A 24718-nucleotide genomic window follows, 5' to 3' on the forward strand; every position below is an offset into this window, starting at 1 on the left:
GACCTGTTTGAGGAGGAAAATTCATTGGAAAATAAATTTGTTTCTTAATTAAAATCGCTTTTTTAATCTGCATTTATGTTTTGGGATCAACTACAGTGTGTTTTATTCCTCAGATCCAAGCATCTTATAACGAAGCACATTTTTAAGATTTGTATTTCATCGTTCAAAACTGACTATTTGAGAAGAAATAACGGCTTTACGAATGGGACCCAAAACACAACAAAAAAGTAAAGAGAGATGAAAGTGAACGAAGGGAGGGCCTCGCTGTATGAGGCGATATTTGTGAAGGGTAAGCTGATATCCCCACGCGCTCATGTGTAGGCGGCCACGCGTCCCCTGTTCCAACTTTCCTAACTCAATTTCTCAAATTCAATTTTCTCCTAATGATGTTATTGACAATGTTATCACACACCATGAGCTAGTATTAATAAAGTCACCTAAACATCCTGTATGTAAGAGAAAGGTATGGATAGGGTAAAAAAAACCCAACAACAACAACAACTACGAAATAGTCAAAGAAATATTCAGTAAAAATCTGTATTTGTGCAACAGTGGAAAAACAAAAAAAGACTAACAAAGGAGAAAGATATTACAACATGAGTAACAAATGGCAAAGGAGAGTAAACAGTAGAAGAGAGAAGCGGGGCTGTTTTGGAATACGGGAAAAAAGCTTACGAGGACGAACAAAAGACAAGAGAAAACAAGGGAACTTTGTGAGCCATGTTATCCTCTGCGTAAGAAACATCTTTTCACATCGCCCTCCTACAGTTGATGTATCCTTAGTCTCCACTGCATTTGTCTTGTTGCGGGTCATGGCTGAAACACAAAGAAGTAGAAAAAAGCCCAAGCGAGCAACGCAAACACTGGAGTATCGCCGGGGGACCGTCGGAACAACGCTGGTTTCACTCAAAGCCGTTAACAGAAGGCAAGATGTCTTTTAGCTCTGGTCTGTTTTCAAGCAATACAAATCGTTGTGTTTATCAAATTTAGGATTGTTCCGTCTTTTTTGTTTGACTTTTTTTTCCCCCTGCTTGTTGGCTGAGCGTTTACAACTGTGTGTCTGTATGAACGTTTCAAGGCCCCGCTGATGTGAAGCCAAGTATTGCTCCGCCTCAAGTCAGGAGTAATTCAATCAGGATGGCCAGAAGTGACATGAGTCAGGATGGAGATGACTAACATCATCAGAGATCTTTTAATTAGGCATTGACTGTCCATACACATGCACACAAAAACAACAACAACAACCAAATAAAACCATTGTCATCAGAAAGCAGTGGATGGCCTGGCAGCCGGTCAACGAGGGCTTGACTGAATGCACATGCTCTCTCTCACACACACACACATATCTTCGTCACCACTTCGACCCAAACCAGGAAGCCCGGTAAATGTAACCCCGATTGTGAGACAATGCTCGCTGTTTCACAACACAGAAGGGACGCTTGCCAGGAAAAGTCCACCATGTAAATGAGTTAGACAGGAAGAGAAGACAGGGATGATCCCACAACACTGATTACCTGTCTGCAGATGATTTCACTAAAACTTGCAAATAATACAACCATTGTTTTCCAGCAAGGGTTTTCTTTTTTTGGGGGCGGGTGTGGGGAAGGGAGATATCACTTGAGTCTTCACTGCCAGAACTCATTGAGCTGAGGTTGTACTGGGCTTGGTGTCTGCATGTAGTTTGCAAAACACCGTTCACAAACCGAAAGCGGGCAAATATCTGGTTACATTCACAATCCTGTTGATGTACATTTTACCCGTTTTAAACTATTTTATGCAGGCAACATTCTTGTCGGCCTGTTAGCGTTTAGCCAATATCATTTGGAACCTTACACATCTTTAAAGAGGTACATTTAACAGTCTGAACATGAATATAGAATAAAACAACTACGTGCTATGTAAAGATACAGTGGAGTCACATCTACTTGAGCAGAGAATGAAGTCATACACCAAACACCTATTTAAACATCCAGCAGATACATAGCAACATTAGTATTTGTTTGTTATGTAAAAGGTGTTCAATATAGAATGCAGAGCATATCTATTGTCTCCACACGGCTCTCAACATGGAGACGTCTGAGCCCGCTGCTAGGAGCTAACAGAGCTAACAGCGTTTAACGGGAAGAGGGAGGGGGGGGACAGGAATTCATTCTCTGCCCCAGGATACCATTATGCTACTATACACTATATCTTTACATTACATAAAAGTTGTTTGTTGGTCCAATTTGTGGCAGAACCATTGACTGGACTAGAGAAAAACAATGAGTGTCACTGAAAACGATTACAAGAGTTTTTCGTTCTAATACACCCAGGTAGTAGTAGTACCTTTAAAAAATCAAAATAAATTTGCCTGTGCTCCCGTATTCAACATTCATGATGATTGCTGCAAAAGCTCAAGTGGACTCGAGTTACTCCATCCTAGAGACACCTTCTTAGTGTCTCCAGGACATTAAAGTCAGAGTGTTACATGATTGTTAAAGGTCTTGCTGCAGAAAGTTAGCGCTCCAGTGATTTAGAGCTTTGCTAGATTAACAGCATCAGTCATGCTCTGGTTGGGGAAACGGGCTACTCGACATATGGTGGCTTGGATGGGACCCAACAGTAAATTCAGTTTATATTGAATGTGCCATGGCAATTTAGCGCTGAACATTTCATTGTGTGTTAGAGGCTAGTTTGATCAGGAGGTGGAAGCCAGAAAGAGCATCGAGCTTTGAGGTGAAACGTTAGCTATCCTGCAGCAGTGACAGGAGAGAGGATGTACGATGTGTGCGTTTGTGTGATTTAATAACTGAATGAGTTTGAGAATGTAAAAGGCGAGAGGAATGACCAATCTTTTTTTGATTGCGCAGAGTTTATGGGTGGTCTGTTAAGCAGATGTGTGCTCATCATACTTTACATTCCTTTGGCTCTGGATTTGAATTTTTTCTTGGGAAAATTCTTTCCCAAAATCCCTCTCTGGGAAATCTTCTGAAAAGTAAGAGTTTTTTGACCACTAGTCACTCTATGGAACAATGTCTTTGTATCGCGCTTGCACAAGCTCACTGGCATTCCTACTGGTTTCACGCTAAATCACAGATCAACAATTGGTGGCATTAGCAAGCAAAGCAGCATGACAATGCACCCGAAAAAAAGGCTTAACGGGGATGTACATGATACGGGTTTGAAAATAAAAAGTCCATTAAACCACCATTGCAAATGTTTTATGAGAAATAAAATGCATTCGCCATGTTTGTTTGAAGCATACACGTGCAAGAAACACTAAATAATATAATTTCTTTGTTCGCACGAAAACCTCACAGGGGACCTTAAATTGATCTCAATCTGTAGGCACGGTAATTTAAAAGCAAATCCTTGTATTTACACTTAATCCTTGCAGATTACCCATGCAAATTGAGTTTACTATTGTGTCCAAGTCCAGTGAGCACCTCAGAACCATCAGGGTGGCAATACGACTCTGATAAAAAACACAGTTGCAAGCGTTCAGGCCCAATTAGGAGTGATGCTGTAAGGGCGTGAGATCAGGAGATCAGGAGCAGAAAGAATCGAGGTAGGATGGTGCCAGAAGCACCAGGGGCCACATGTTGTGTTCAGTAAAGAGACCATGTACAGATGTGCTGGCTCATCCTCACAAAGAGCCGCTGATGTCAGCATTGACAACTAAAGACGCAGGCACAAATAAGGACTCTATTGTTATTGGCCTCTTGAACCACCACCCTAAAAAAAAAAAGAAGAAGAAGCGCATTTTGTGAGCAAGAAACAATCCCTGTGGATAACATGGCGTCTAATAATACTCTGTTACATCTTAAGTGGGATCTTCCGTTCCATAAATGTCATCACATGGTATCTGTTGCTCAGACAGCCTCCTCTCCTGTATAATTAAAGTAGCACGTTCTTTTCAGAGAGCATCAGTGCAGGATGACAGTAAACTGAGGAGCTCAGTGAAACATATAAGAGGAGAAGTAAAATTAAAGGAGCAGTATACCAGTTTACATGCTCCATTGCACGTGAGTACAAAAATGAATGCTTCAAACAAGAGTGTAATTATAAAAAAGGATAAACGCGGTTGTTCGGGAACTTGTTTTGGGACATGTATGGTTATTTTTTGGCTTAGGTTGTGGAGGGAAACACGGTTCCAATCACCCTGCAATGCGCTTGCTCTGATGTCATCCGTTTGTCACGCTTCCTTCTTGTCAAAATCCTGTGGGAACACAGCGCACAGAAACTGTAAAACTCCGATGCATCACGATCGTGATCGGAAAGCGCTTTCTAATCCGGCTGCTGCTGATTAATGCAGCCACTGTGACCATGGAGGCTGAAAAATAAGACAATACACAGGAACAATGAACCAATGCAGACCCGCGAGTGCTGATGATCAGGGCTCGACTCACTCTTTAGTGGAAGGTTGCGGTCACTGTGACGGTGATTACATTGATGGTTGAACACGCTTCACATACTGGATGAATTTCACATTGGGGATGGTGGCCAGTTAGGGTGCGCTGTAACTGTACACCTATTCAAGCTGCCTCAGGGGCGGCTGATCAGAGTCATGTTCAAGTTCAGCACTGTTGTGCCTTGGCTAAAAACTCTCCCTTGACCTCAGTGACTAATAAATGAGTAATAAAGCAGAGCAGACACATGTCTCCAATTTAGCAGAACTTAACCCCTCTGAAACAACATGCTTATTATCCCAGGATACGCAGTTATGACTGCATCGCCATACAAAGCATTCCAGTCTATACAGTAAAGATCAAACCACATCATCACATAGTTAAATATGTCGCTGTCTCCAGCAATGAATCGCACTCTCTGGTACCATTATTCCTCCACAGATAACACCAGTCCCCCATCTGATCAGCAGATGGTCTGGACAGCATTATTAAGTGTAATTGGTGGTAATCTGGGGCGATTTTTTATTTCGGTGACACTTCATTTTCTATAATTCTCGCCTCTCCCTTTTAAGTCACCTAAGCGTTGTGTTAAGTGCCAGAATGAGCCTGAGCTTGTGCCAGCGTTTAATGCGTTCAAGTCTTCAGAGACATGCAGGCCTCAATGAAAAGCAGATGTGCAGATGGATAGATGGTTCAGGGAGAAGAAAAGGGGAGCGATCAGAGGTGTACTGTGCTTAAAGCAGGAGGCTGTTTGGGGGAGGGGGGAGATGGGATGTCAGGAGTGTGATACAAACATCTGAACCCAAGTTACAACAAGCTGCCAAAACCGCAAGACAGATGCCTCTGGAAATCCAATGTGACACCTCAACTGGCCCCACTTTGGCTCCATAAATCATAACATTCAGCACCTAAACAGTTAATAATGATCATTGTACTTCTGTTTGCGCCAACACCCCCCACCTGGCATCCGACTCCCCCTCTCTTTCAACATTAGACAGGTCAACAGTTACGAGTGTGTGACGGCAGACTGCGGGACGCTCCGGTTGTGTGTCTTGTCCTGTGCAGATGTTGTGTATTAGGGTCCAAAGCCTTTCCCAGCTTCTCCGAATCTCATAACTCATGTCTATATTTGTGTCTGCGGCATAGGCCCGGAACTTATTTGTTTGCTTAGTAATAGATGTATGATTGAAAAACCTGAGGGCACAAGAAAATGAAAAATAACAATGTCTACGAGGAAAGCTCCTCTTAAAGCAGGTGCGTAGCCAGGGAAGAAGAAAAACTATTAAATTACTGTCGGAGCACAGAGATGTCAGTGTTTTTGTAGCAGGATTACCAGGACCAGAGGACATGAGAACTTTCACGAGGATAAAATCAATTTGTTCCAGCTGATTTTAGCTGCTCTCAATCAAGTATCATTGTTCCTCCCTGTTTTTTATGATCAGTTTGGTCACACAATAAACTCACCCCAGCTTAATAACAATTGAATACAAAAAAAGTAAGGTGATGACAAAAGGCACTCTTGTAGCTCTGGAGGCATCCAGCTGCAAGCCTCGGGTCCAACAGAAAAATATCTTACTCCAAAAGAGTAACAACATTAAAGGAATCATTAGCAAACATAACAACTGAGCCCAGTCGCCCGAGCAAACCTCTTTGCGGATACGTCTGGTTGTTCGTACTAAGTGGCTCCAAACTTTTCAGTCGTACGGATGAACATAGTGGTCGGCAAATGATTAGCTCTCCTGCCTCTTAGAGAAGAGGGCGCATGTTGTGGGAAGCAGGCGGCTTCATAATACGAGGCTTTTCAAATGGCGCTGTGCAAACCGCAGTTGTGAACACAAACAAAACGTTAGCAGCCAACAATACTCCCAGGCCCATCCATTCCCAGTGCCATGTTTGGTGCCCACCGAGTCCCAAAGACCCGACCGCTCCACCACACGGCGCTCCAAGTCAAAGCCCAAACACAGGAGAAAATGTTGTGGGATTATGTGACTCAACACATGTACACAAACTCCTCTCTGTCTTTTCTCTCTCTCTCTCTCTTTCACACACACACACACACACGCACTCGAAAAAGAATACACTCACACATAAGTCCTACAGAGGAAGATGCTCTGGATGCCTGTGGTCATTCCTGATCTCTTCCCACAACGTCCGACTCGCCGTCACAGCCAATCAATTCCTCCGCTGTCCTCCCTGATTAACATAATTAAAACGTTACACTTGTGCATGTCACCACCTGGTGGTTGCCCCTTGTCACTGGTCGTGCCCTTCAGCCTGTCCCTGGAGGTGGTCCACGTGAATGGGAAGAAGACAACAAATAAATAAACAATGGTCGTAAGAGACAGATCAGCAGATAATGAAGTTTCAAGCTCAGATCAGTCAGTCAGCAGTAACATAATATTCTGTTTGAATTTCAAAGCACGTCATTTCAGACTGGCCTCTAATGCAGCTCATTATCAGCTTTGTTGCATGTCAATCCTCAAACTGCAAAAAAAAGGGATCATTTTCAGTGACGAAGCTTTCTCTGCTTCACATTTTATGTTTTAACGAGCATCTGACCGCACCATGATAGAGACGGTCACATGTTGTCACAATAAAGGCGCAGATTTTTCGGGGTCATTTTTCAATCTGGGATATTGTTCCAGACGTCTCGTCCTTTTCTATTAAAATCTGTTTGAATGTATAATGGTTGTTAACACTGGAGAAGTAACAGACCTACATTGAGTAGCGGGTTTATTAAAATAACCTCAGTGAAAGACGTGCCAAAATCAACAGCCCTGCAGTAAATCCTTCTAACTTTGTGAAGGTTATAATTTCCAGTTATTGTTGAGACGGTTCTGATTCAACATAATCGGTATTTTAGAGGCTGCAGAATGTATTACATGATGCTGAAAGGGTGTCACTAATATTAAGTCTACCCTCATTGTTCACTTCTCTCGGCTGGGTGAAGGGTATAAACGGGCCACTGAGTGAATATTCTGAGGGGCTGATGTACAATTTCCACATAAATAAATGTCAATGTTAATCCTCTCTCTCTCTCTCTCTTTTACAAACTAATATCAAGACTGAATCACTGCAGTCACAGTGCTATTCTGAACCCAATGTCAGCAGGTCATAAAATCATTATCTGTTGCACAGGAAGTGATGCGTTTGGGTTTCCAACAGCTATAACAGAGAGAAGATCGGAATCAACAGAACCGAGTCATTAGCATCAGCAACAATAACCACATGTCGATATCTAAACAGATAATAAAACAGAGCTCGGTATACAGAAACCCACACGTAATCACCAGGAGAAGACCTCATCATGCTCGAAGACAATGTTTGCACACTGACCTGTGGGAAGGGCAGTAAAAAAGCACCACAGCACTGATTGATTATCACAAAAATAAGCATATCGTCTATCCTCAAGTCAAACCTTTTTAGAACAAAAATGTGCGTCGTCAACAAACCACTTTAAAGCAGCAAGTAGCCACAATTCTATCCTGACAATCACTATCATAACAAGATTGTGCCCACAAATCGGTACACTGCCAGGATTAATCACAGACAATCACAAAGTTTTACAAGGACCGCTCAGCCAAACCACATCCTATAATTTGACTGAAAAGCCACATAATTGTAAAGGCCGAACACTGTACGAAGCATCAGTCCGGCCCACAGACGGACTTGATAGACCAACAGACTGACAAGACGTGATGCACTTGGCCGGCAGACTCGACCGGGACGTCTGGCTTCGTGACAGACACCTTTATGGGGCCGGCGAACAACACGGCCCCGGAGCCAGGCCAACAGTGCTGAAACCTCGGCATGGGCTCAGGAGGTGCTTCAAAGCCAAACAAGAGGCTGCTCTGTTTGGGGAGGCGGCAGTAAATACTGGCGCAGCGATGCCAGTCGAGAAGACTGACGAGCATTTCGGGCACCGCACCCTCAGAGAAAGTGTTAAAGGTGAGACTGGCACACTTCAACAGAATCAACTTTCTGCAATAACTAAACATGAGTAGCAAAGCACTTCAAAACATTTGAAAATCCCTGTTTATTTGAAAGGTTTTAAATCCTGAATCCGCGTGTGTGCACATGCCACTTTGAGTGTTTTTGTGTGTGTGTGCGTGTGTGTGTGGGTGTGTGTGTGTGTGTGTGTGTCCGCCCATGAGAATAACCAGTGTATATAAATCTGCTGTAAAAAATAAACATGGAGATTTAGTGAAAAAGCTGCGTTTTCCTCTTCCGAACAATAGGCCTCAGTTGTCCGTGTGCCCGTTCAAGTCGGACCAAGAGCCAGCAGACGTCCCACTGAAACCGTGGTGAAATCAGACCCATTTGTCAAACATCAGCCCTCATGGCCCTCTATTTGTCACAATTACTATATAAGCACAATAAATCTCTACTGTTGAGGATGGTTGGGTTAATAAAATAACTTTTTTTTCAAATAGAGGTAATTTAAGATGACAAAAAAGAGACTCATGAAAAATTAAAAAAAATACTATAAGGACAAGTGAGCCATGTGACCATTACATGTTTGTCTTATTTGCGTGTTTTTTAAAATGTACTAAATATTTGACCACAGTGAAGAATACACACACTACATGAACGAAATTATTTTAATACATGTTTGCAATAGTCTGGGAACTGCATTATCATCATTATCCTCTTAATACAATGTTTGGTTACTATTTATATATATATATACATATTAAAAAACTCATGTATATTAAGACTTTTGGTTAATTTGAGGCAAATTACTACTCACGTGCAGCTAGTTAAATCTATTTTTTATTTTATTAAACCTTTAGCTGAACTGAGGTTCTCCTCATTTACAGTCACAAGTCAAAAGCAGGTATAGATAAAATATATTAGATACAAACTGGGACGTAAACGGTGAGTATCGTAGCCATCACCAAAAATTAATCTGAGGGCAGAGTGACAGACTTGGGGTTTAAGAAAGTGTCCTAACATTTAGCAGGTATTTAGTAATAATATTTGGCAAATATAATTAATACCTAATGGTAGCGCAACGATAAGGGGCGATCAAAGTATTCACTGCACAACTCATCATCTGGGGAACATGAACATTTGTACCAAATTTCCTTGCAATCCATCGATTTGCTGTGGAGATATTTCACTGAAAGCTACATGTGTGAACCTCATTGTGGCACCAGAGGACCTGAGGCATTCATCCACTGGGCAGCAGGAACACATCCAAATGTCATGGTAATCCATCCAATGGCTGGATGCTGCTGGCGCGACTAAAAATAGGTGAACAAAAGCCGACTCAGCGTTGAGCTACAAAAGTCAGCGAAAAAAAAAAAAGAAGGATTTACTTGATTTCCAAGTGATCTCAGAAATAGAAGCATCTCTTTCCACAGCAGCCAGACATTATGCCGTCTTGCTTCGTTAGCCTCGCTCATCCCCGCGCCAGCGGGCCGAGCTGTCGGTACCAAACTCACAGTACTCCTTTATACCTCTTCAGCCAGCACCCAATATTTACAAGGAATCCCAAATCTGTGAGAGAATTCGATTGAACACAGATGGCAGGAAATTCCTCGGAAATGACAGTGGCCAAAACCCAACCACAGAACATGAGAGTATCTCTGTGTAGTAAAAGCATCACGGCCCATCTGACAGACGCTCGCTCGTCTTCTCGCCCAGCGCCGCCTCCTGCCATCGATTACAGTTTGACAAGAGTTGAGATTTATACAAGGTCTGTAAAACAAATGATCAATTTGCAGCAATTACTGTGTATTTCTAAAAGGTTTAGAGGGAGCAGAGGGGAGGGGGGGGAGAAATAAATGAATAGTTCGGAAAACGTCTGGAGGAAAAAGCCCTTGATGGTCGGTGGTCCAACTGAGAGGTTGAATTTAAGTGATGGTAATTAGATCACATTCGAATGGAGCAACATTTGAAAATGATTATTTTGTTACCTACTCACAGTGCACATAACCTTCTGTTATTCTCAGAGGGGATGCTAGTTGTTTAAAACAAGGGCCAAACCAGATGTTTTTGGAACCAAAAGAGGAATCCAATTTCACTTCCTACTTCTTTGTTACTTTTGTTGTTTTAGCGCAGGAAGAATAATGGAATGTTACTTTGAGAAAAGGATATGTTCAAAGCATGCATAGTAATTGCTTTGGCTTTTGAAGTTGCGGGTTAAAGTTGAGGCCAGAGACTCTCCGCAGTGTCCGCAATGAATATTAGCCAGTCGGGATGATTAGGGGTTAACGCACCCCCAAAATGGAGCTCTTTTAGGAAAATGGGTTTTTCAAAAGCACATAAATTTGCTTTGACAGCAGAGGCGCAGAGGGTCAGCTTTTATTTTTATTTGATTATTGGTGTTGTTTTTATGTCACCGGTTTATAAAACACTATACATCAGAACAGAAAATAAGCCGTTCACAAAAAGCACTAAATCCCTCTGCGTTTCCTTAAGACAAATGTTATCTTACAGCACGGGACACATCGCACAAGAGAAAGTGCACTATAACAACGTCCAAGCTTTGTGAGCGAATGCCACTGGCATATAGTCATCACCCGACGGTTCACTGTAGTTTGGTTATTATGAGGTGAGATGACTTGAAGTGATTGATCTTGATTCTGGGGATTTTCTTCAAACAAGTCATCCTAAAATGAGGACGATCGCTCAACTTTTTTTTTTTTTAAAGAATAGTGACAATATTTAATTGAAAACCCTCTGAACCCCTCTGCCACACATGGTTACTATTCTGTAACTGATTCAAACCAACAGTGGGGAACTGTGCAAAAGACCTGCTATTGCACAGCAGTCAACATCCACCACAAAAGGGCATTAACTTGGCTGAAAAATGACCTCCTCCTCCCCTCAGAGGGCACCACAGTATTGGGGTTTTCATAAATATACAGAACAAATAAGAGAGGGCCCCAGGTTTTCCACTGAGCAAACCTGTGTTGAGTTTCAAACCACACATACCGAAGGAAGTCAGCAATTCCATTCTTTTATTGCGTGGGGAGTCCTCATTCACCAAAGGCTTTACCCCCCCCCCCCCCCCTCCCCACACACACACACACACACCCGCCTCACAACCACACACTCACAAACACAGATCACACATTGCGACAGGAACATGGGAACGGGTAATCGGAGATGGACAGTCCAGCAGACATTATATATAACTTTGCATCAATCAGAGCTCCATAATGATGCTGCGAGGAGTTCGTTCGTAGTCGACCTCTCGTCTCTCGACAACCTCAGGAGGAGCCCACTGTTGGACCAGCGCTGGAGCAGCGATGGCATGACTCTTCCTGAGCCCCCGCGGTTACAGGGATTAAGGCCCAGTGGGGCCCGTAAAAACCCAAAATGGTACCAAGTGACACCTAAGGAAACACATTCAATCTTGTGCGGTGGGAGGTCAATACACAGCTATTTACACAGACAGCAGCGCTGTGTGCTGGAACGGACAGGGCCACCATCAAAGAGCTTTATGAGCAAATATATTCTCACTGCGTAAGCATTTTAGATGTTCAGGCATTAAAGCCCTCCTGTGTTTTCCCTCCTCTTGTTTAATGGCTGTAATAAGACTCCTTTTATTATGATTTCTGCGCTTGCTGTGTCCCTTCGCCACATGAGTCAGCCGATGGTTATACATGAGTTTGGTCTCAGTCGTAAAAACGATTACAGAGTCAGAACTCGTCACTGACTGTGGGTCTGCCCCAGCATCTCTAGTGACATAACAATAACTAAGAAGAGTAATAAACCAGGGTTAGTAAGAGTGAATTTGTTGCATTATTAAGAACTTACGACGTACTGATGATACATGCAGGACAAAGACATGAACATATCCATCATCTATCATCTAAAGTGAGCTTGCATCGAGAATAAATAAGGGATTAGTAGAGGTCCGACATAATTTGGTGCACAGTAAATTAGTTAAAAAAATGGTTTTGTATGTGATATCCAGCTGACGTCCAAAACGTCAATTTTTAGAAAACTAACCAAACCACATTAGAAGTCTCGAGAATTAAAGTGACAAAAATAATGTGGGAAAAGCAATATACACATGTTTCATGAATATTTAAATTTGATGTAGTTCTCTGAACATCTGTATCTGTGCATGTACAGTATCTCAAATAGCTGAAGGTAGTCCACTTTCTCAACATGTTCATATTAAATTATAATGTTTGCACATGGCATGGTACATACCGCCCCCCGGTTTGTTTCAGGACAGCGGCCATAGTCACATGTCAATACTTTCTCCCCCCATTTGCTATTATCTCTTAAAAAATGTTTCTGGATACAAGAACCCGAGTGTGATCCATTCCAAAGTAAAAAGTGATGGTTGTTAGTTGATAGATTTTTGGATGGGTCCGTGGCTTGGCCCGAGAGCGTAAGGCCTGAATAAAGAGGGAACCTCAAAGTGCTTTGGCCTGTACCATGTGTCAAGCCTTTCACATAACCTGGCATTCCTTGTGAAGCTCTTTTACGTACCATTAATATATATATATATATATATTAATTGCGCCCCTGATCTGTTTTCCAATATAGACTCCGAACGCATAAATGGGGTTTGCTTTTCATTTATTTTCATTTGAAGAACTTTGAAATGCAAATGTTTGTTTCCTCGCACGTGAAAATTGAGAGAAGCCATCTTAAAAGGGAAATTTGATGTGAAATACTTTACATCATGTCTAACATAAACATGCAAGCTCTCAGTGCAAGTCTTTTTGTGCTGTTAAATGAGTGTACTTTGGCAAGCAGCAGTCTACATACACTGATGCTTTGCGTCTCTCGCTGGACTCCTTCATGACTCAGAGCTCTTGAGGCCTGCAGAGGACTGGCATCTTTACAGTGGCATAGATTGGCCATATTTTTGTGTCAAATGACAGGGCTGGCCCTGTTAACGTGGGCACTGTGGTAAACTGTGCATTTACATTTACAGCGAAAGCCATCAAGGCCAACAAGTCATGTTGACTTTTGTTGAATTGCGGTTTGAGAGGCTACACATTAAATATGTCTCTCTCACTGCCTTTTCTAGCCCTTAAATAAAAATGCAACATTGCAAAGCTTCTTTTTTTATATATATATAATTCGTAATTATCCCATTCAGTTCATAGTTATTGTTGAACTGCAATGTCTTTACTAGTTGGAATAAAAAGCTGCATTCTTTATAACAATAATGACTGTGTTATTGAAAAACTTGGATTGATTGTTCCCAGGGTATCAAATCATTTTCAAAAAATTGCAAATATAAATATATTTTGAAACATACTGGTAATTTATGCTGGACGGCAGGACTATACTGACATTTATGTGCAATCAGACACGAGTACCAAGACAATCAAAGCACCACAGATGCATACCAATGACTCAAAACAAACTTGGATTTTTCATCAGTCTGCATCAATGTCATTTAAAATACTTCAAACTTACTTGGAACATTCATATATTTCTCCCAAGGCGACAGGTTACAGTACAAGTGGTGATGCTTAACTCAGCGTGTCAGGCGTGGCTCCATGTACAACGTTTGACTGTGCCCGAGCCTGGCAAGAGGCCCGGGCTGTTTTTTTTAAAGCCCAAAGTGGTCTGAAAATGTGACCAAGCCCACATAAACAGTAACAGTGTACGAGAAGACGAGGCAGAGTCGCGTCCAATCAATGTTGGCGGCGCTGTCGCGATCGAGTAGAGTGGGCAATGTGCGTAGGAGTAAAACCAAAAGGGCTTTCTTGGAAACATGGGACGAGAGGTTGGGGGTGATCGTCAATGAAATTTGAAACTTGACACAAAAAAAAAAAAAAGGCCACGTTTCATCAACTGTATCGTCTCGCAGACATAATTGTTGGGCTTTTAGCCGTGAAGTTAGTTGGCGGGAGACACAGTGAGGACACAACGTTGGTACCAAACCATCAACAGGATTCATTTCAAAGCCGGACAGTTCAAATCTTGGCTGTTTTGGTTTATGGTTGTCAGGTTGTTGTTTGTGGATTTCGGTGATTTATTTTCATCGTAACAAATGCTTACAGTAAGAGAAGAAATTTGGTGTTCAATATTGTTTGTTCCATTCAAACACAGTAGGTTTTCACAGTACCGCACAGTAACGATACTAAACCTTTATGTTGATGCTTTTTTCGGCAAAACACTAACAGATTAAACAATTAAACTATCGTCATTTGTTGCAGTATTTCTCTGCTTTCGCTCGTTTTACATGTCCTGCGTGGTTTTACCAGCAGACCCTGAAAGGCCTGTAACACAGTAGGCCTGTGTGTTCGTCTACAGGACACACTGTCAAACTCCATGGAGCGCCGCCTCACACACCGGGCTGTGTAATGCTATGGAACAAGCAGCAGGTATGTGTTAGTTAATCAGCGTTTGACTTAAGCTAGAGGCCGAGGTTGTGTTCAGGAGCAGCCGGGCTGTTTTGACTAAGCCATCTCAGCAAGGGCCCGGTCATGGAGACTCCCAGCATTTGTTAAAGATTAGCGGCCTCGTCCTGATGCACTGAGCTCGGGTCAGGCAGAGTGCACGGCTCGGACATGAGGCGAGTTTCACCCTATCTCTCCCATCTGCGGCGCTCACACAGCACATCTACTCGTCCCGGTACATGAGACACACTGAATAATGTGATTAAAAGGTTTTGGAGTTTGCTGAGGGGGGAGACTGTACAGAAGTTGTTCCTTCAGGAAGCAGCATTACCCCTTTCGACAGAAAGTCACAAAGGTCATGACACGGAGGCATTTACAGCATATACAAAGTAATAAGCATATCAAGATTGCCCTTCTTACCCTAAACTAAAGTTTCTTATTCTGCGTACCATCTGTGTGCACTTGTGTGCCTGCAGTGTGTGGTGTTTCGATTGGTTTCTGTTGCATGGGAGTGTGCTATCAGATGTGAACGCTCCCAGAGTATCGATGCCGAATAAAGGAATAACAATAGCCCACATCATTAGCCAGAAATACTAAATGAAAACCAACTGTGTGGGAACAATAAAATAATTTGTCACGGGAGAAGGGTGCAGATAAATTCTGAAAGCATTTTCCAATTGGCTGTGGCTCCCATATGCTGGGCCAAGTGCTTAGCACCTGGCTGTCACGGCTCTGACGCCGCCTAATTCATTTGTGCTTTCAAACACATGCCAATTAGATCACTGTCGATACGAGCTGAACGGGTCTGATTAGGCTTTTTATTGGTATTAGTCATCATTTGCTATGAGCTGACTTTTTAAGGGCAAAAGTTAGATAAACAGAAAGGAGAGACATCTTGCTCTCCTCTCTTTTCTTCAGTCCCTCAATCTGCCCACTAAATCTGTGACTCAGCTTCAGTGAGGACATATTTGGGAGAAAGCCAGTTACTCATCCCAAATATTCTAGTCAAAAACGCTTGGTGATTTATAAAAGATATTTTCTGCCGCGGGAATGTTTATTGGTTACTGAAGCTGTGTGAACCCATGGGTCTCATCTGCGTGGATCATAGACTCTCAGCATATCAGCGTGAAGGTAAAGTGAAGCTCCTCTTGACGGGTTTTGGATTCCTTGTAAAAAAATTTTTAAAAAAAGGCTGAACACTGGGCTGTGGGAAAGGGCTGTAAATGTCAAGCCAGCTCTGCTCAATTCTTTCAACTTCCATTTTGAACATAACCTGCCCGTCACCACCATCTTTATTGAATATGACAGAAATCAAGGTTCAAAAGGTTCAACAGGTGGCGATCCAAAGCAAACATTTCATAGATTGATAAAAACGGACATCTACACGTATACACCCACAGAAACTTCAATCGCATACAGTATGTGAAAATGCTCCGGCTCCTGTGTTGCAACAGTTGTGATTCTTAAGCCAAAAAAGCTCAAATAAATAACATGACTATAATGCGATGTATCAAAGGGGATAGTTCTTTTAAAGTGCGGTGATCTGAGGTAGTTATCTATAGTCTGTGTGTACAGGAGTACCGACACAGGAGCAAAGCAATGGACAAGCAAAACCTGTTTTGACACCCAAGAAAAGAGGGCCACCTTATCTATTATATTATCTAATATTGGGGCGACTGTAGCTCATGGGGAGAGTGGTTGTCCTGAAACCACAAAGTAGCCGATTCCATTCCTGGTCTCCCCATAGTTTGCATGTCGAAGTGTCCTTGAGCAAGACACTGAACCCCCACTCGCTCCCCCGGGCGCTGCACGAGGCTGCCCACTTTTCCTTAATTACTAAGGGATGGGTTAAAATGCGGAGAAGACATTTAACTATGTGGGACTAATAAGGGATTTAAAATAAAAAATAAATAATCTCTCTTCAAAGAAAAAAAAAATCCAGACAAAAACATTAACAACAAGTTTCACTTTTAGATCAGTTCCCCATAAAAATAATATTAATGCATGTTAAATATAGCGTACACTTAAACTCATATATATTTTTGGTGGGCCTTTCTTGGAGGGGGGTTAAAATTTGTTTTGCTGCTGCCCCCGTCTCCCCCGGCAGTAAATTACTCTTTCCATACCCGTACTCCTGTCTGTGACCCCAAGCAGGCGGCGCGCTGACCGCCGTCGACTGTAGCTCGTACAGTGCCTCTGGATAAGTATGTCATACGACCCCACTTCACCCAAACCATCCCTCTCACCTTTTCACTAGACGTTTCTGTTGGGAATCATCTGGGAACAACATGTGTGTATCTTAAATTAACTTTTCAAAAAAGGTTCTTTATATTCAGAGTTCATGAACATGTCCATTCTGTCCTCCACTTTGACCCAAACATCAGCACACACACACGGACGCACACACACACACACACACACACACACAAATACACACACTGTCCAAATGTGCTCACTAATAAAACTGCCAACAACAAGCCCCATAACCGATCCTAAGTATCCAACATGATGTTTGTGTTAAGCAGTGTATTATAGAAGCCGACTTCTGGGTCTTGGGGGGAATGTTAAGCATGTTAATGAAGAGTACATACTGAGGCTATTACACAGTGTAATATGGATCCATTTAACACACTTACTGCTTAACCCATGAACCATTATGAAGAAAAAGGGGTCCTACATGTAATCCTAGCAACAGTAAATCAAAGAAGAACCGAGCTGATTGCCAAAAAACAGCTAAGAGCAGAATTGTTTCCTAATTTAGGAAAAACTCTGTATTTTTTTTTTTTAATGTAATGTGATGTGGAGTAACATAAAGTTACTACAGGAGCCCAGGAGATAACAGATGGCTCTATTGCTTCCAGTGGAAACTTTTGGACAACGCAACCAACTCGTCCGTGAGCTGTGGTTTTCAGTTCCAGAGGCTGAAATCAAGCATCCACATCAGAACAGCGACTGCAAGCCAAATGTCATCTTAGATTCCTTCTACGGCCTGTTTGGCAACGCGTCTGTCGAAGATGATTAAACAAAGAACAAACAAATAGACAATCGTTGGACTAGCTGGGAAAATGAACAGGGAATATAAATCAGCAAGTCTCACTCTTCTTTACAAATGTTGTCAAAAACGCCCTTCAGGCACTAAACATCCATCTGTCTGTGGTTGTAGTTGGACAGCTACCAGGTGTTAGGGTGTGTAGAGCGTGTAGCGGAGCGTTTTTGGAAGAAATAAAAAAAGATTCACTTTTAACAAACCTTTTGGAACAAAATAAAAGTTGTATTATATTGTCTTGTTGGCTGTTTCAGTACTACGAGTTCTCATACATAAGATATTCCCACACAATGGAAAAAAAGAGAAAGAAACTCATGGGAAATTGCCTCTTCTTATCACATACTTTATCTCCTTGCTCTGATATTAGACCACTGAAAAACAGCTTTCCCTTTCAAATATAATTGTCTGTAAAGAAAGTCTGTAAAAATAACCCTAAGCGCTACAGATCACAGTGCTGGCATAGGGCCTCCAAACTTTATTAACATCCAGAGTCGGCCTGGCGAAGCTCCCAGCTCCCTGCAACTTGGTCTTACAAGCGTTAACCTGAACAGGGCATCGGCCTCACTTTTCCCCCAAACCCTCCACTTCCTCTCTTCAAGCAGCAGATTCAGATTTTGTACAACAAAACAAGAACGATTCTGACAAAACACCAGTCCACCTGTGCCATAATGCTGCCTGCGTGCTGACACAGGATGACATCACTCTCGGCACCGGGGGACGCCTTAGAGGTCCTGACTTCAAGCAATACATGAGCTATAATACATTTTGACTCGAAGATTCACTTGCTAGTGCTTCAAAATAAATCACTGAAAGAATAATTCAATACTTATTGACTCTGGACGATGAAACTTGGTCCCTCTGGAGACAATAAGGCGTACGGATCTATATTTCTGCCAAGACATAAGGTACATATGAATATCTGAACTCAAATCAAGTGCGAGTTGTCACGCTCTGGTTTCGTGATTGATGTCGACCCACATCACTCACCGACAAGCAAGAGTACTCTTTCTCAAAGCCACCTTTATTCCCTCGTTCCTTTGTGCACTTATTAGTCCTGGTGAGCAAGTTAATACAGTGCAGGGCCTGGATTGCATTGCACATCCAGAATGCCGGGCTTCCATTAACAAGCACTAATAAAGTATATAAACTGCACTATTAGACTTTATAATGTCTTTCATAGTCCTCTGGGGCGGCGCCAGCCAATGGTGCAGTGAGCTGACTGGGCACTGCCCCGTGGCAGCTTCCTGGCAGAGAAGGGGAGAGAACAAGAGAGAGGATAAAACTCAGGCTTCTTGGCTGCGTTCTCCTTCGCTCTAATGAAGACATTAAAACAGCCTCGGCTCGCATCATGTTTGCCCATTTGTTTTTGACCACTCAGTTGAAGCCAATGTTTGATTGGCTGGCGGATTATTCCCCAACATGACCAGCCTTGTTAAAAAATATTTTAATAGAAGAAAAAAAACAACAAGTTGACCATTCAAGTATTTGAACGCCGTTGCTGTAGCAGTTTTAGTGATTCGCACTGAGCAACTATGACGTGATGTTAATGTTAGTCGCCTGATCACATTTCAAATGAGATAAACTGCTGACAAAGCAGGAGGAAAGCCTCTGTTGGGAAAGATTAAATGGGAGCGTCCTCCTGATTGATTCAGACGTCCAAAACTGCCCTTTCACACTAAAACAATCTCTGTTCACGCCGCTTGTTCTGGGAGGTTAGTGAAGCCCTGATCCTAATGGCTTCATCTCTCTCCTGCCATCTCTCTCTCTCCGTCTGTCTCTCTCTCCAGCTGACAGCTGCGAGGGCCTAGACAGCTCTGGCAGAGGCAGCGCAGCGGCAGACGGCCGTCTTAACTGCCGCAGTCAGAGCGGAGCGGATTTTTCTTTGATGAAACACAGCAGCGCCGAGCCAAGAACAGCAAGTGGCACAGCCGAGATGTAAATCAAAAACCCACCCGTGTGCTCAGTCATACAAATAGAGGTCTGCGAGAGGAGCTGCTGCCGTCTGAAAATGCATGAGTAATACGGACTCAATAGACATGTGGTCAGCTGTGGCATGTCTGTCCAGGCAACACGAATCACAGCGAAGTATCTTTATCGAGACTAAAAATAGTGAGACGATCAACTCGGGTGTCGTTCACAAAGAGCTGGCAGCTTATTCTAAAAAGTGTGTGAGACTTTGTGAGCACTGCACAGGGCAAGGTTTAAACTAAAAATACATTTTTATGACAACATGTCTGAGCCAACTCTGCAACTTTGTCTTGATTAACACATTTTCTTCTGCTATTCCAGTGGTATTTAGACACTTACTCAAACCAGATCATATTTTTGCCGTGTGACTGGTTCATCGGCAGAAGTCAGAATTCCTTTGGTGACAATGCGATGCAATAGTCATACCACACTGGTCACAAAGAAATGAGAACATTTCACCTGACTTACACTGACTATGGGGAAGGAAAAGGACGTAGAGGTGGCAGTGCTAACATTTTAATTAAAAGGTTTGCTTGTGGGTTCACACACGCACGTGTTTGTTTTGCACCTTCAGCCGACCAATCAGAAGACACTCAACAGCCACAACCTCCCGTAAATCGCCTCCTCTCCCTCTCTTTGAATCCAACCTCAGTTGATGCAAGTTGATGCAACACTCGTCTCTTCCTCTGCCACTTATCTCCCGTTTCCACACACGTCATGCGCACTCCCGAGCCAAGTTTGATTGAGGTGATTCAGCCCAGCAGATGCCAGACCAGGGGTGTTCTCTCGCTCTCCCTCTCTAGCGGCTGTGACTCAGGAAGCGCTCTCATTGCATTAGCCAGCGTTCCCTCTTCGGCGTCTCAGCCAGACAGAGGTTTACGGGAATACCGCTGCGGAATCATCATCGGACCTCCGCTTTATGAATCAATGGAACATGCTGCAAACATTACACCCTGCAACACCCTTCCCAGGCAGCACCCTCGTACTTGCCCATAACTCGTTGCTGAGCTCATAGGAGACACAAAAGACGTGGGCTGAGGCGCTCTTCTTTGGCTCAAGGGAACGTACCGACTAGTGAGAAAACTTGTGAGAGGAAGGTTTCCGTCACTGTACTACTTTGATATCCTCCATCAGGCTCCATTGAGAGGCACAAACGCAGAGAGAGATAGGAATGTCTGGGTGTTTTTTTTAGTCAGTTCCTGTTGACAAAGTCTGTGAGAAATATTGCTGGGTTCAAACTAACAAGTAAGACCAAGAAAGGCACCGAATAATCTCTTTGCGATCTGGAAAGAAAAAAAACTCTCGGTTAACCTCGGCCGCGAAACTAAGTGAACCACATGTTCAATAAAAGGTCAAATCTCTTTTAGCAGCAGGGACGGCAACATGTTTCCTCTGAGGATTGGTCTTTCACAACATCCGAGAGGAATAGCTGCTGAAACCTTCCCCTTGCTGCTACAACCTTTTGGCATATTGACCAACAGTGATGTTGCTCTAAAGAAAATGTAGTAGGAGAAAATGTATGCCTGATGTAAGGCTATGCCTTCTACCACATGGCAAGGTAGCCACATTAGCTTGCTGGTAAAGAGTAAAGACGTTGGAGGCTAAAGATCCTTTGGTTTCCCCTGGTCTTCTTTTCAAATTCTGGATTTGAAAATATAATTTTGCTGCTAGATTGACACCATAACACACAACTTATTCAATAGTCACACAGTGGGTGAACATCATAATGCCCTTATTTAGTCCACAGAACCATCATCTTTAAAAGGGATTTATTTAAGATCCTAAAAGTTTCACAGGGTGGCCCTAATTTAAACTGTGGTCAAACTCCACACTAAATATTTGCTCTGCGTCAGCTGCTGAATCACCCCCCCGGTGATCCATCGTTCCATGAGGGATACATGTCCTAAGAATCTAGACCCCTTGAACTCTTGAACCATCGACACAGACTACTGTCATGCCCCTGATTCAGCAACATAGGCAGAAGAGTGTCACAAATCACAACAGGCTCACAAGTCAAAACCAAAAGAAAATACTGAGAAACACTCCAAGATGAACAAATAATATGATCCATGCGTCCATCAAAGCCAAACTCAAGGCAATCATGAGTCTGAAGTCCAAAGTAAATTAAGAAATTCAAACCCCCTTGAAGCAGCTGAAGCAAACATTATCCCAGAATAATAGCTGTATAAACATTTTATGTGACACAAAACTGAAGATTTACTCCGATGAACGTCTCTCGAATGCACTGGAACACATGGATATTTCAAATGGGAACACCAGTTCCCTCGTAGGTTCGGCCGCGAGTGTCATATGAATGATGAATAATAGGTGTATTTTTTGGAACATTTGCATTATCAATTACTCTTCTATTTCAACAGAAATTCATGAGGAGAAAATTTGGAAACAATGAAATCCATCGCACAGGAAGAGACAGACAGAGACAATAATTGCCAACTGCCCACTCCTCTTTCCATAGAGAATACGAATACATAAACCTCATAGTTTGATAGAATTTGTGACTTCACCAAAAGCACTTCATGCGTTCCTCCGCGCACACACGAGCAAAACTATTCACAAGCTCCTGGTAAGCTGTCATGAAGCGTTCGACACAGCCGAGGCTCAAAGCGGGCCCGCAATGGTCGGTTGTTTCTCATAACAGTCAGATTATCGCCCTGCGGTCCGACGTCTACAAATGCTGCAGGGGAAAACACAGGAAGCTAGGTCATTTTGAGGAAAGTCAACAGTGGTGCCAATGCCATTTCACCACAAAGAAAATAAAAGTGTGTACGTGTGTGTGGGGACACAGTTGTGTGGGCGTACGTCAATGTGTGTTATGTGTAATTAGTGCATGTGTTCAGCATATTCTGGCACGGTGTGATGTGCTTGCATACAGGTGTGTGTGCAGACTGCACGTTTTATAGGAAACGTGTCACGCTGACACGTGTTGGCAAACGACAACGATAAAATAGCCATCGAAGCGTAAAAAGCTCTGACAATGATTAAATCCAAATATTCATTACTCATCTCTTTACGGGCTGAATCAACAGACAGACCTCTCCATTTATCTGAGAGCGGGAGTCTGGGACTCCAGAAAACTCCTCTAACTAAAACATTTTCATCAAATAAGCTCGCACACTCGGCAGCTCGGCCCCCGCCAGGAGAAACTTTAGTATGGTATCGAATGATGCTAGAGTACACACACCATTCAAACCTGATATTCTTTTTCAAGAGGGGTCAAGTGTTTTTCTTTGCAAGCTAAATATTTTCTTTGCTGGTGGGCCCTAATATTTATAGCACAGTGGACTTGCAGTGTACGGATGATCAGCCGCTGTTCCACTCACAAAAGGCAATACACATGCTTTCCCAACATACACACCTGGTGTGACATGGGTCACAACTTGATGTCAGGAAAAATAATGAATATGGCCGATGCCCCTGGTTTAGCTGGGGGGGGGAACTTCTTAAAATGGAACGGCAACAGCAAAGGGTTTGGACTAAATTTGGAGCCTTTTTTTTTCCATTCAGGATACAGTGTACTGTCACCATGGCACTTTAGTGCTGCAACTCACACCTTCATTAACACAAAAGCTTTCTGTCAATTTTTCACTCTTTCTCACTCACTTATAACGTTACATAAAATACATTGGATGCACACAAACTGCCTTAAAAAAAAGTACATACGCCGTTAAATTGCATTCTTGGGATTAGTTACGAAATCAACAGATTATCAAGGTACACTGCAGCTTCCCTGAAACATCAGCTGTACGCTACATATCAGTTTTAGTTCACATTTTGCAATCAAAGGGCGCACAGTTAAAGGTCAGAAATCTCCCATCTGAGGTAAGTTCTTCCCGCAGTTTCTCCATCAGGATAAACATTACAGTCTGTGTTTGTTCAAAGATTCCTTTCAGTATGAATCTAAAGCATTGGTTGAGAATGCCGTTTAAACTCCGGTTCGGTCCCCGAATGGGAGTACGTAATATGATCGGCCTGAAATGAGGCATGATACAAAAGACTGATGAGTACTTAGATCACTTTCATACTCGATGCTCAGCGTAAGAGACCATAAAACAGAACAAAATGCCGACAGCACAGTGCATAATAATTTAAGGTAGACATAGCACCAGGCGTACAAGATTAAATGTACAAAACTTAGAATTACCCAATCAATCAGCAAAATATGATGGGAAAATGTATCACTACCAAATCATGAATGCGTAAAATGTTTTGATGTATAGTTGAACGAGTATGTGCTGAAAGAAGTACTCTTTTTTTTTTTTTGCGATCCACAAGGTAAGCTGAAAACTATTTTAATTCATAAAGCCGCTCGATATTAAAACTATTTAAAGAACAAAAACACTCAATTGCCGCACAGAGTCGGAACCAAACAATTGGATACGTGTCTCCCTCAACATTATTCTGCTCGTCGTGATCCACAAACTCATAACACATCTTGCGTTCCCACAATTTACGGGAAGCGAGTTCAAAAGCGTCGCAAAGACAATGAGACGATTCATTCTGGTTCGGGATGCTGCAGATGGAGGGCTGAGGGCACAACTGTGCTCCAAAAGAACTCATAAATGCTGAGACATACAGCAGACATGTGGTTTGTGTTTAGCAAGAAGAAACAATAATCAAATCCGTTGATCCTCTTCTTGCTGCGAGGATGATTGCTAATATAAAAGTCTGTTCCGTCTAATCATAATTTAGGATGGGGCTGTAATTACCTCCGCCCTCCCACAACAACACTCTGTCTAAACAGGATGGAGCGGGCTTCCACAGTCTCAAAGCCCACTTTCCGCTCTGAATGCGATCTGTATGACAGAGCTTATTTCATCTATGTAATTGTTTTTTTAAGTTTTTGCTTTCACTGATGAGCCACGGTCAAAATGTATCCTATTTATTCTGGAAGGCCCAAAATCAAATGTGAATTTTCAGCCAATTGAGCAAATAAAGTTGATCATCTTTAAGATTAATATTGTTCTAAA

At 42.6% G+C, this 24718-nt stretch overlaps 1 protein-coding gene across 1 annotated transcript in view; it reads right to left on the bottom strand.

Moving 5' to 3' along the window:
* LOC137794564 (zinc finger protein GLIS1) overlaps positions 1 to 24718 on the bottom strand; it is a 70799-nt gene that overhangs the window by 45264 nt on the left and 817 nt on the right. The gene's annotated exons all lie outside the window — the stretch shown is intronic.

Source organism: Clinocottus analis, unplaced genomic scaffold (genome assembly GCF_023055335.1).
Source record: "Clinocottus analis isolate CAN_PGR_092001 unplaced genomic scaffold, fCliAna1.0.p SCAF_25, whole genome shotgun sequence".
NCBI classification, from domain to species: domain Eukaryota; kingdom Metazoa; phylum Chordata; class Actinopteri; order Perciformes; family Cottidae; genus Clinocottus; species Clinocottus analis.